We start from the raw sequence: 12,267 nt of genomic DNA on the forward strand, positions 1-12,267 counted from the left end.
CGTTCGGACTCTAGATGCTAAACGAGATCCCTTCCGTCCAAAGGAGGATGAGGAAGAGATTTTGGAACCCGAAGTTCCTTACCTAAGTGCAATTGGTGCTTTATTGTACTTGGCTCAGTGCATTAGACCCGACATCTCCTTCACTGTGAATCTATTGGCTAGATACAACAATGCGCCTACACGCAGGCACTGGAATGGTGTCAAAGACATTTTCCGCTACCTCAAGGTACTACGGATTTGGGCTTGTTCTATACCCACAAATCTCCTAGTGTTGCCGCCCCCTATGGATCTAGGATTTATTCTCGCCTTGTTGGTTACGCAGATGCTAGATATCTGTCTGACCCACATAGAGCACGTTCTCAAACGGGTTATGTCTTTACCGTTGGAAACACCGCTATTTCTTGGAGGTCTACCAAGCAAACGCTAGTTGCGACTTCGCCTAACCATGCTGAGATTTTCGCCCTACATGAAGCATCGCGTGAATGCTTTGGCTGAAAGAAGTGATAGGACTTATTCGAAGCACTAGTGGTCTTACATCAGTCGTTGACCTTCCTACAACGATCTTTGAAGACAATACAACATGTATCGAGTAGTAAAAAAAGGGATACATCAAGGGAGACAACACCAAGCACATAGCGCCAAAGTTCTTTTACTCACACCAGCAGCAGCAGCATCATAACATTGAAGTCAAGCAAATCCGTTCCCAGGACAACCTGGCCGATCTCTTCACCAAGTCATTGCCTAAGTCTACATTTCAGAAGGTCGTCCAAGGAATCGGTATGCGTAAATTATCAGAATTAAATCGCTTGTAGTTCTCTTATTTAAGAAGTTATGTCTAACTCAGGGGGAGTATCTAGAAGTATACTCACATGATCTTAATGTACTCTTTTCCCCTACGATTAGGAGCATTTTTCCCACTGGGTTTTTGCTACCTAACTAGGTTTTAACGAGGCACCCATTCTGGGATGATCATACTCCGTTGAGTTCACTACATTCGTCCATTTTGATGATTGTTTTAGACATTATGCATATTTTCTTACTTTTCTCCTTAGTCTATGGGTTTTCCACATTCCTTGGGTTTTACCATAGCGAGGTTTTGTGAGTTTTTACAAATGCTTACTTCAAATTAAATTTGAGACTCGCGATGACCCGTTGTGCCGATGACTTCATCAACTATTCTACCTTCTCTGCTGAAGATCTGATGCGATGGTTTGTTGAGTATTTACACACTCAAGGGGGAGTGTTGCAGTTCTATTTAGAATAAGAATGTGATTGTGTAAATCCTAGAGAATATGGGAAAGTATTATATATTCCTATTAGGATTAGATTACCTATTAAATGTTGTAATCATAAAGGGAAAGGTATTTACCCTTCCAACTACTATAAATAAAGGCACAATGGGGTGAATCAAACACACCTCACAATTAAATCAATCTCTCTTATCTCTAAAGTGGCCGGCCTCCCTCTCTCTCTAAACCTTAGATCGCTCAATTAAATAGGCCTACAACAGGCACGATTTGGTTTTGGTTGTATTTACACAAAGATAATACTTAGTGAGTATATACTCACTTTTTTATTTTTGCCCAAGGACATTTTAAGTTTTTAACACATATTTTATTGTTTTGAAAAATAATTAATTTTTCTTGAGCTTAAAAAGCAAGAAACGCGTGACATCTTTTGATTAGGCCAAATCAAAAAGTGAGTATATAAGGTACTCACTCGTGAGACTACAATTCTCCAACTTTCATTTATGGCAAAAAATGTACATGAGTAGAACTGGTATTACCAAAGAACATGGCTAATCAGTGGAAGCTTTCCTCCACAAGTAAATCGAAAGTTATAGTGGGAGGTTCTTCTAACCAAATACAATCAACTTCAGAATGGAGGGCCAACCAAACAGGCGAGACGATGAGCAACCTCATTAACTTGTGGCAGACATGGAAAGAGTAGCCTCAATGATCGAAAACATCATTGCGTTAACATCTTCCACAATAGCACAACACTAGAAACACTCATTCAATGCCGAAATGATCTGAAGTTAATTGTTCTCTAGATGGAAAAAATTCATGGTGTATTTTAAGATCATCTCCAAAGAAGATGTCAAATCTTACATGGAGATATGACTGTGCATATTTGACATAAAAATCATTCCAACCAAAATGTTATTTGCTGACTGGATTTGAAGCCTTTGTGTTTAGGAGTCAAATTTGACATCAATGTCAAATTTATTTTTGGGTTAATCTCAAGTTACTACCCTGAAGGTTTCTCAATAATGAGCCTTCCCATGGCCTCAGAATTAGCCTCTTTAATGAGGAGAGTAAGGGGTCCTTTTATAGAATAAGGGGCTCCTCCTTTTACATAATCATATGGGATAGGTAATGAGGCCCAATATGTGTGGTACCAACAGTAGTCCCCAAGACTTCAGTCAAGAGAGTCTTTTAGTTGGAGACTTCAAATCTAATCCATGTACGGGCCGAAATGGCTAGATGTCTTGAACTAGTACTCAACCCAAGGCAATGCTCAACATAAAGCAATTCTCGGCTAGAGGTATCACACGTTACGAGACTGCTCAGCTGGAGGCGATGCTCGTTGTGAGGCTGCTCGGCTAGAGGCTATGCTCGCGGCGAGGCATTTACTCGACTGAAGGCTATGCTCGTTGTGAGGCGGCTCGGCTCATGGTATTCCTTATTGCAAGTATCTACTTTATGTTGACATGCACTCAGTATGAGTTGATTCTCGGCATGACTCGGGTCCGCTTGTCGAGTTCGTATATTGGGTCTATGTGTCAGATCCACGGATTGGGTCCGCAAGTCGGGTCTTTGAGTCGGGGCCATACGTAGGGTCATCGAGTTGGGGCTATCTGTAGGGTCATCGAGTTGGGTCCGAGCACATAGGTGTCCCAATAAGCAAATGTCCGAGCAAGTGGGTGTCCGGCCAGACAAGAGATTACCATGAGCACGTGGCTCATCAGTCTATAAGTTGGTAGACTTCTTTAATCAGTAACAATGTTGATCAGTGGATCTAGTTGCTCAATAATTCCTGACAATAAATGACTATATAAGTACGACCGTATAATGAATAAATCAAATTGACAAAGTTTGTCAAGGCAAAATATTGTATTATGTGCCTTTTGTGAATAAATGATTTATCCTGTTGTGTGATAAATGACATGTTGCATAAATCAACAATATATTAGGTATTGCCTAAATGTGTGTGTGTATATATATAATCATGAATAAATGATTTATTCAGTTGTTTGATAAATGACATGCTGCATAAATCAATAATATATTAGGTATTGCCTAAATATGTAGGTTTTTAGAAAAGAAAAAAAAAATATATATATATATATTAGCCATAATGGGGATATAAAATGGCAGGCAGTTTCATTAGGTGCCCTAATCATCACATATTGTATTCGTCTGTTACTGTGCATGTCATGTGAAACCACACACCATCACTCTCTGCATGTACTTATATATATATATATATTAGCATGGCCAACAAGGTGTGACAGAAATAATTAAAGTGGAAGCTAATAATAATGCATGTACTTTTATATATATATATATTAGCATGGCCGACAAGGTGTGGTAGAAACAATTAAAGTGGAAGCTAATAATAAAAGGGTTAGGAAAAATGTTCTTATCTGTGAGTTTGTTTTCTTTTTCCTTTGTGAGAGTGGTTGACAGCTGCCTGTTGTTGGTGCTTACTACACCTACTTGAGAGCTCATCTTTTTCTTTTCTCTTTTGGCAGATGCCAAACATATCGTGGTCGGTTAATAATGGTTAGCTCAAAAATAGCTCCACATCTCTTTTTGTCATCCATGACGCAAGCTTCAATTTCAACAGTGCCATTTCCAAAAGTGCATCTGTTTGCTCCACAGACAGAGATCGAGAAGAGGAGGAAGAGTGTTTGGGGTTGGTCGGAAGTAGAGAGAGGTGGAGTCGTCCTTGGGGATGGCAACGGAGAGAAGCACCGCGAGTTGCTGCTGCAGCAGTTAAGGTCATGATATCGCCAGCAGACCAGATGTTCACGGCAGAGTTGACAACTGTAACAAGGTGTTCCCCCCAGCCTCTATGGCCTCAACCGCCTTCACACACTGGGTAACAACCAAAATGGCAGCAGAGGCCACAGCCATATCAGTCTTCGTCATATGTTCATCTTTCCCCGACCCAGATAAGGCGACAGTGGCGGCAGCCATGGCTGCTATGGCAGAAGCCACCCCAGCAACAGAAACAGCAGCATGAAGCTGAGCATTCAGGGCTCTAGCCTCCTCTTTTTTCTTCTCTGCCTCAAGCAACGTCTTCACCTTCGTCGTTGGTTCTACCGTTGCAGCAGCTCAGCTGCTAATTGGTGGCCGGAGCAAACAATTAGTAATAAAGTGGACTTTGCCACCAGATTCCTCTTGAAGCACTGTTTGCATTATTCCCATTTGCATCGTCTTCACTGCCATCTTTCTTAGAAATATGCTGCTAATGGGATTCAGTGGTCCCAGTTCTTGGACTATAATTTTCTTGGCCGCCATAGTAGATTGATGAACTGAGGTTGCATGGATCCGCAGCTTCGTTTTGATACATATTGGAAGCTTTGCTGGTTTTGTTTTCACCCTTATTATCTGAAAAACTTGGACTCCCATACTTACCAGCTTGATCTCCAAAGTTCTGCCTCTCTCCTTCCCAACTCCCGTTGAGGGGACGGGTGGGAAAATGGAGTCCTCATCCTGAAAATCTTCATCTATGGTAGTACTAGTGAAGGGAGTCTGCATGGTGGTGAATGGAGTTTGCATGGTGGTGGTGATTTGGTTTATTTGTTTGTATGAGAAAGAGAGATAGTTTTACTGGTTTCTACAGATTCACGGTAGAGGTTGTGGTGAGGTCTCACGGTGGTGAGATGAAAAATAAAAGAGAATCGACACAGCTTTTCGTGTCGTTTCCCACAGATGGCGCCAAATGTTGATGCACAAAATCGGAGGTCTTGGAACAACGTAAATTCGACCGTGGATCTGCAAGAAATGTAAAGAATACAAGATATATCGTGGTTCACCCCAATGTTTGGGCTACGTCAACACTGATATTGATTGTATTTCTCTCTAACTGTGTGTATGGATTACAAGGGTGAGGGGGAGTCCCCCAGAGAAAGAGAGTGTTGTTATGTTTGTGAGGGTATTGCCCTCTGTTGGGTTCACAGAATCCGATTTGTGAGGGGGGAGGAGTCTCTTTTTATAGAATAAGGGGCTCATCCTTTTACATAATCATATGGGCTGGGTAATGAGGCCCAATGTATCAAAGTCTGAGGCCCAATATGTGTGGTACCAACACATCTCAAAGTGATACATAAAGTCATAATTTTAGGACACTTTCATACATCTGTTAAGTTTGTTGTTAAATCAGCCGTTAACTGGTGACATGACACTCACGTGGACAGTGACTAGGCGCCACGTGTCATAGAGGCCCACATAAATATTTAAAATTTTAAAAATTAAAAAAAAAAGTTTATGGGTTGTCCCTTACTTCAACCCTCGACCCCCTCCCTTTTTTCTCTCATCTGCACACCCTTCTCCGCACACCCATCCTCAACTCCATCTCCCAAACCCTCAATTCCATCTCCCATTTTTGCTTTCTTTCATTCATCTTTTTCTCCTTCTATTTTGTCCCTTTTTCTTGTTTTTTTTTTCAAACCCTAAAATTTACATAACCCAGTTTTCAGGTGGAGCTTCAGCGGCATGGGATGGGGTTGGTGCGTAGCCAATCGCAGTTGTCCATCTTCGTCTCCACAAGTAGAATCTCACCCCCTTCTCTGTGATCCACCAATAGAGACTTCAATTTCCAAGCTCTCCAATCCCACTCTGCTTCTTCTTTGTCCTCCATCTTCAGCCCCAGAACGCCGCAACCCTAGTGTTCATCAAGCGCGAATCGCAGAAAAATGTCATCGCAATTGAGCCTTCCCCCTCGTTAAATCATCGACACGAGCGTCCAATCAGCTGGATCCACCTTTCCTCGTTGTTGACGATGACGGATATGTGGTCACATTTGAGGGCGAGCTTGGTGACGGTGTTGAATCGAGAGAAGAGGGAAGGGATGATGGGTTTTGGCCGTGCTGTAGAGGTGGGTCAAATTGGGATGTGGGTTTTGGTCGGCGATCGTAATAGAGCCCAGCCCGGATCTGTACAGGTCTGCCAAAAAGACACGGTTGAAGACGAATGAGTTTGAGGGTGATCTGCAGTTGATGAGGTAGTTGTCTAAAAGGGTGAATGAGGCTATGAAGTTGAGGAGATAGAGGAAGGTTAAAGAGAGAAAGTAGAGATTAATGGCGTTGAGGGTTTAGGAGAGGGAATTGAGGATGGGTGTGTGGAAAAGGTGTGTAGATGAGAGAAAGAAGGGAAAGGGTCGGGGGTTAAGGTAGGGGATAGCCCAGAAACTTTTTTTCTTTTTTTTTTTTGGTAAAATTGGGGGTTAAAAGACCCAAGAAAAACAACTAACTATTAACAAAACGGGTATGAGGAAACCCAATAGCATCCTCAAAGATCAACCTATCCACAAGATGAGGCTCATAAAAAAACATGAAGACCAATGTCAAACTTATGGCCTGAATCTGCTATACCATCAGCCACTCTATTCTTCTCACGATAAACATGTGAAACCGAGTAAATCCAATCCCTGCGCAATAACTTCCGGCAAGCAGTAATGAGATGAGTAAAAGGGTGCATAGACGAATTAAAATCCATTATTAAAGTAACAGCCACATCGGAGTCCAATTCAACAAGCACTTTTCTATAACCCAATCTCCAAGCAAAATTCAGGACATGAAAAAGACCCCAGAACTCAGCATTAAGCACACTCCCCACACCAATATTTATAGTGAAACCAGCAATCCACACACCTGCAGCAGCATGTAGAATCCCACCAGCACTAGAGCACCCCTTGCCACTCTTCCTACTGCCATCCACATTCAACTTGACATAATTAATAGGAGGGGGATCCCAGGCTAAAAAAAATCCTACTCTTCACAGGCTTAGCACCAAAATTTTGCACCTCAAACCACTCTTTAGCAGCTTTAAAAATGAGAATTTGAGGTTGACTTGGGAAAATGAAATCAGATGCAAAAATGCTTAAATTCCTCCATTTCCATAACCACCAACAAGCAAAGGCAAAAACACCCCACCAAGGCAGATTATGGCAGAGCAATCTTCTCGAAAAAAGATTCACTCTCATCCAATCATGAAAGTCAATACCAACCGAGGACAGAACAATTGAATGCATACCCAATTGATTCCACACTAACTTTGCACGATCATACTGTTGAAGAATATAATCAATAGATTCAACACAACCATCACAAAAGTCACAATAGGAATTATCAATCATACCTCTCTTAGCTCTCTGTTCATTGCAAAGCAATCTCCCATGCATAATCAACCATAAAAAATGAGGCACTCGAGGAGGTAGCTTGAGCTTCCATATATCACTCCAACTCCAATCGGTAAAATCTTCATCATCAATACTTGCAAGATAAGCTGATTTAACACTAAAATTTCCATCATTTAAATGCTTCCAAATAATACAATCAATGTCTCCATCGTTGAGACCAATAGGAAACGCAAAAATCTTCCAAACATTTTCCTCCAAAATAACAACTCTCAAGGCAGAAACATTCCAACAATTACCATAGCAAAGTCTATAACCTTTACAGCTTTAGCAGAAACATCCAAAGGAATCAAGGCCTTATCAACGAGAATGCCATCATCAAGCCAGACATCAAACCAAAAACTAATATTAGCACATGAGCCAACCCTCCAAATAAGACTATTTTTCAACAATTGACCACCATAAACCACAGTCTTCCAAGAGCTAGAAGCTACCGTACCAGTTGGCCATTTGAGAATATCGGAATTCACCCCACTTAAGTACTTACCTCTGAAAGTACTAGCCCAAAGACCATCATCACGTTGTAACAAACGCTAACTGGACTTGGCCAAAAGAGCAGCATTCATGTACTTCATTCTTTTAAGACACAAACCACCTTTGTTCTTCGGAAGACAAACAGAACTTCATCTAACCAAACAAGTTTTACTTTTGACTTCAGAAGAACCCCACAAAAATTTCCAATTCAATCCCTCAATTAAATCACAAGTGCTAAATGGGAGCTTGGCTGTCTGCATCACATAAACTGGAATAGCTGAAGTAACCGCTTGAATAAGAGTAGTTCTTCCTGCAAGAGATAAAGTGTTGGCTTTCCAAGCAGAGAGTCTACTCTGAACCTTGTTAACAACCTCCATATAGGTGCTGGAATTAATTCTAGAATGAATTAAAGGCACACATAGATACTTTCCCAAGTCCTGAACAATTGGATAGCCACAAATTTCACTAATTAGATTAGCAACACTGCTGTCCACATTAGAAGAGCAAAAAATTTGAGACTTCTCAAAGCTAATTTGTTGCCCAGACAAACAACAAAAATTGTCCAAACAATGTCTAACCACTTTAGCTTGAGAAATAGAAGCCTCGCTAAAGAGAATAATATCATCTGCAAAAAACAAATGTGAAATGGCAGGCCCATTTTTAGCCACTTTGACGGGCTTCCAACATTTATTAGAGACATATTAACTAATAAGATGCCCCAACTTCTCCACACATAACACAAAAAGATATGGAGAGAAAATGATCACCCTGCCTAACACCTCTCTCCGGCCTAAAACTGGTTGAGCATTCCCTATTAACTATAATCTTGTAATCCACTTTGCTTACACAATCCATAATAACCGTCAATTCATCAATACCCACTTCAACAAGCACTTCCCTTATAAAATCTCATCTAAGTCTGTCATAGGCTTTAGACAAATCAATTTTCCACGCCATACAGCCTATGGCCCCTCCAGTGATGGAGAAACTATGCAAAACTTCCTAAGCAATTATAATGTTATCAGTAATATGTCTTCCAAGGATGAAACTAACCTGATTAGGACTGATAACGGATTTCATAATAGGTCTCAATCTGTTAACAAGAATTTTGGTCACCACTTTGTACAAAGTAGAACACAAACTTATAGGACAAAATTGGGAAATATCTTGAAGGCCATCAACCTTAGGAACAAGAGTGATTAAGGTACTACCAAGACCATCTGGAATAGAGCCATTCTTAAAACACTCAGTAATAAGACAAAGGATGTCAGAGCTACATAACTCCCAAAAAGTTTGAAAAAATGCAGCAGGGTAACCATCTGGCCTAAGAGCCTTAAAAGCACCAATAGAAAACAAGAACTTTTTTTCTTTAATTTTAATTATTATTGTTTTAATATTTATGTGGGACCCTATGACACGTGGCACCTAGTCATTGCCCACGTGAGCGCCACGTCATCAGTTAACGGCTGATTTAACAGCAAACTTAACATATGTATGAAAGTGTCCCAAAATTATGACTTTATGTACCACTCTGGGATGAAAAAAAATTCATGTATTAAATGTTAAAAACCAATAGACTTCAAGATAGTAAACTAAAATTAACCCAAAAATAAATTTGACATTGATGTCAAATTTGACTCCTAAATACAAAGGCTTCAAATCCAGTCAGCAAATAACATTTCGGTTAGAATGATTTTTATGTCAAATATGCACAATCAGATCTCCATGTAAGATTTGACATCTTCTTTGGAGATGATCTTAAAATACACCACGAATTTTTTCCAACTTGGTCGAATTTCTCAAATTTTTAAAGTTCTTTAAATCAATTCTTAATTGAAAACATAAAAACTTCTTTAAAGTCCTAATTGAATACACCTGGATTTCTAAGGATTTTTTAAAATATTGATTGAATAGAGTTTAAATTTTAGAAAAGAGAAATACTAAAGAGACTCTCTCAAAGTGGGACTCTCTGCCTGACACATCCTGACCCAGAATGCCCACTTTAACTCCGAATCGAGCTGTGTTGACCGACACCTAAAAGTTGACGAAGCCATAAAGTGTAGTGTAGTGGAAAATGTGAATAAATTTAAACTTATAACTGCCTAAATATAAGAGTGCACTGGTGAGCGGGAATGAACCCATTTCACACATGATAAGTAAAATACAGTAAAGTCGGATGAGAATTATACCATTGAAGGTAATCTCCAATACCAATATTTGCCAAGAATCCTCGTCGATACGAAAGTTCAACTACTAAAACCTGGAGGGGCAAAAAATAAGGGTGAGTGGGCCTGAAAATAAAGTTTTAACAAAACCTTTCTGAAAACATTATAACCCTTCACTGTAAAACAAGTATAGTTTTCAAAATATACATACTACATATAGTATGGAAATACTTACCGTAGCCTGTAATATCTCAAGAATTCATTACTGCACAATATTTCGTAAGTACGCATGACGTCCGTAATCACAAAATTTCGCATAGGCAAACATATCATATCGAGTGCCAACGTCCGTAATCACACAATCTCGCATAAGCAAACATATCATATCGAGTGCTCATCGACACGTGCTGACACACGAGTTCATGCAGAGGTAATCTAACATGAACATGACTGGGTGTAACAATGACATACGCTCTAGTATTACAATCATGTGAAGACTGGCGTTATGTGCAACACATATGAGTCCTAATTGCCTACAGCAATCTAGGACAGAACTGACACCTACAATGGATCCAAAGTGAGCGTACGGTGCGATGTGCACATACACGTGAAAGACTGGCCCTAGCTCGGGCGAGTACTAACACCAGTGCAGCAAACAATGAGCAAATAACATGAATGTAGTCATGTCATAATGATTCGATAATTCTAGTCAACATAATATCATTCATAGTCTTAAATTTAGCGCAGGCATCCTGTGAGATCATAATGATTTCCTAATTCTTTTTGTTACGTCATTTTCTATAAATATTAATTTAATTGTGGCATTCATATAGAAAATTCATTATTAGATGTATATATATATATATGGAAACTAAACATATATATATATATATATATGTATATATCAAAGAAAATACCCACTCATAAATCATGTCGTCAAGTCAAACCCGTCTCGTAGCATCTAGAGTCCTTGCGATGTGTTTCGCCTGGAAACGAAACCATTTATGTAAATACATAACGTATAAACGTATAAACGCGTTTTCGTACCAAGTATGGCTAATAAAGAAACTATTTTAAAACGGTCGAATTTCAGAAAATGGAGGGCAGATTCGAGTCTGGCATGTCGAGAAACCTAAGGAATGACCTGGAGTTCCTCCACGCACAGCCACACGCCGCACACGCCACCACGCTGGCTCCCTTACGCGCCCCTATGCGCCTGCGAGTACGACTGTACTTGCCTTCCTCGCGAGTTTCTATAGTTTTGCAGGTTTTTTGTCCAACTTCCAGAGCTCCAAATGAGCTCATCTCTTAACCAAACTCAATGATTCAAAAACCATAATGAAGTAAGCAATGTAGTGAATCGATCTGTACCTATTGGAAACCCAAACATGGTCTGTGATGGCCGGGTATTTGGTCTGAAAATGGCCAAATGGCCACGGTTCCTTCCTTCCAAAAATCTAGGGAAAACTCCCCCGAGTTTTTTTCTGCACTAAATCACCCGTAATCATAATTTTAAGGTTAAAAATAATACTAAGGGTTCAAAATAGAAAGGTTTGAGGTTGGGAGTAGTCCAAACTTACCTTGGTTGTGCACGGTGGAAAGTTGCCGTGAAAAATGGCAAGTGAGGGTGGTGATGGTTGTCCGTCATGTGAATGATGATGGTTGCACGATTTTTCCACTATGAAATGGTCATGGTGGTTAGCTGACTGCCTCTGTGTAATGAGTACAGCAAGAGGGTTTGAAAGGGAGAGCCTAAAAGTGGAAGAGAAAGTCTAGGATAGACAGAAAATATAGAAGTTGGTGTGGTTGGTTCCAGGCCTTTGGGCCTCTCTGTTTTCAAAGAAGAAGATGGTGATAAGGGGGAATAAGCTCAAAAAAAAAATGAGGGAGTTAGGTGAGAGAGATGAGAGTGTGAGGGCAAAGAGAGAACATGGGGAGGGAAACACATGAGAGATGGAAGGAATGGGGTGGGTCACATTGGCTCACAAAGCAAAGCCACAGACAAAACAAAAAAATAACTCCCGAAAACGTGAAATTACTAAAACGTCCTTCACATTCGTAGTTCCGTAAAATTTTAACCGTAGCTCCGAATTTAGTTCTATTTGCGCCTACGCATTCGTATCGTTGCGTACTACACAAATACGCCAAAAGAACAAGTCATACGTCTCTCCAAATAATGGTCAACGGAAGTCAAAATCCT

This window comes from Malus domestica, chromosome 08, assembly GCF_042453785.1.
Source record: "Malus domestica chromosome 08, GDT2T_hap1".
In the NCBI taxonomy this organism is placed as follows: domain Eukaryota; kingdom Viridiplantae; phylum Streptophyta; class Magnoliopsida; order Rosales; family Rosaceae; genus Malus; species Malus domestica.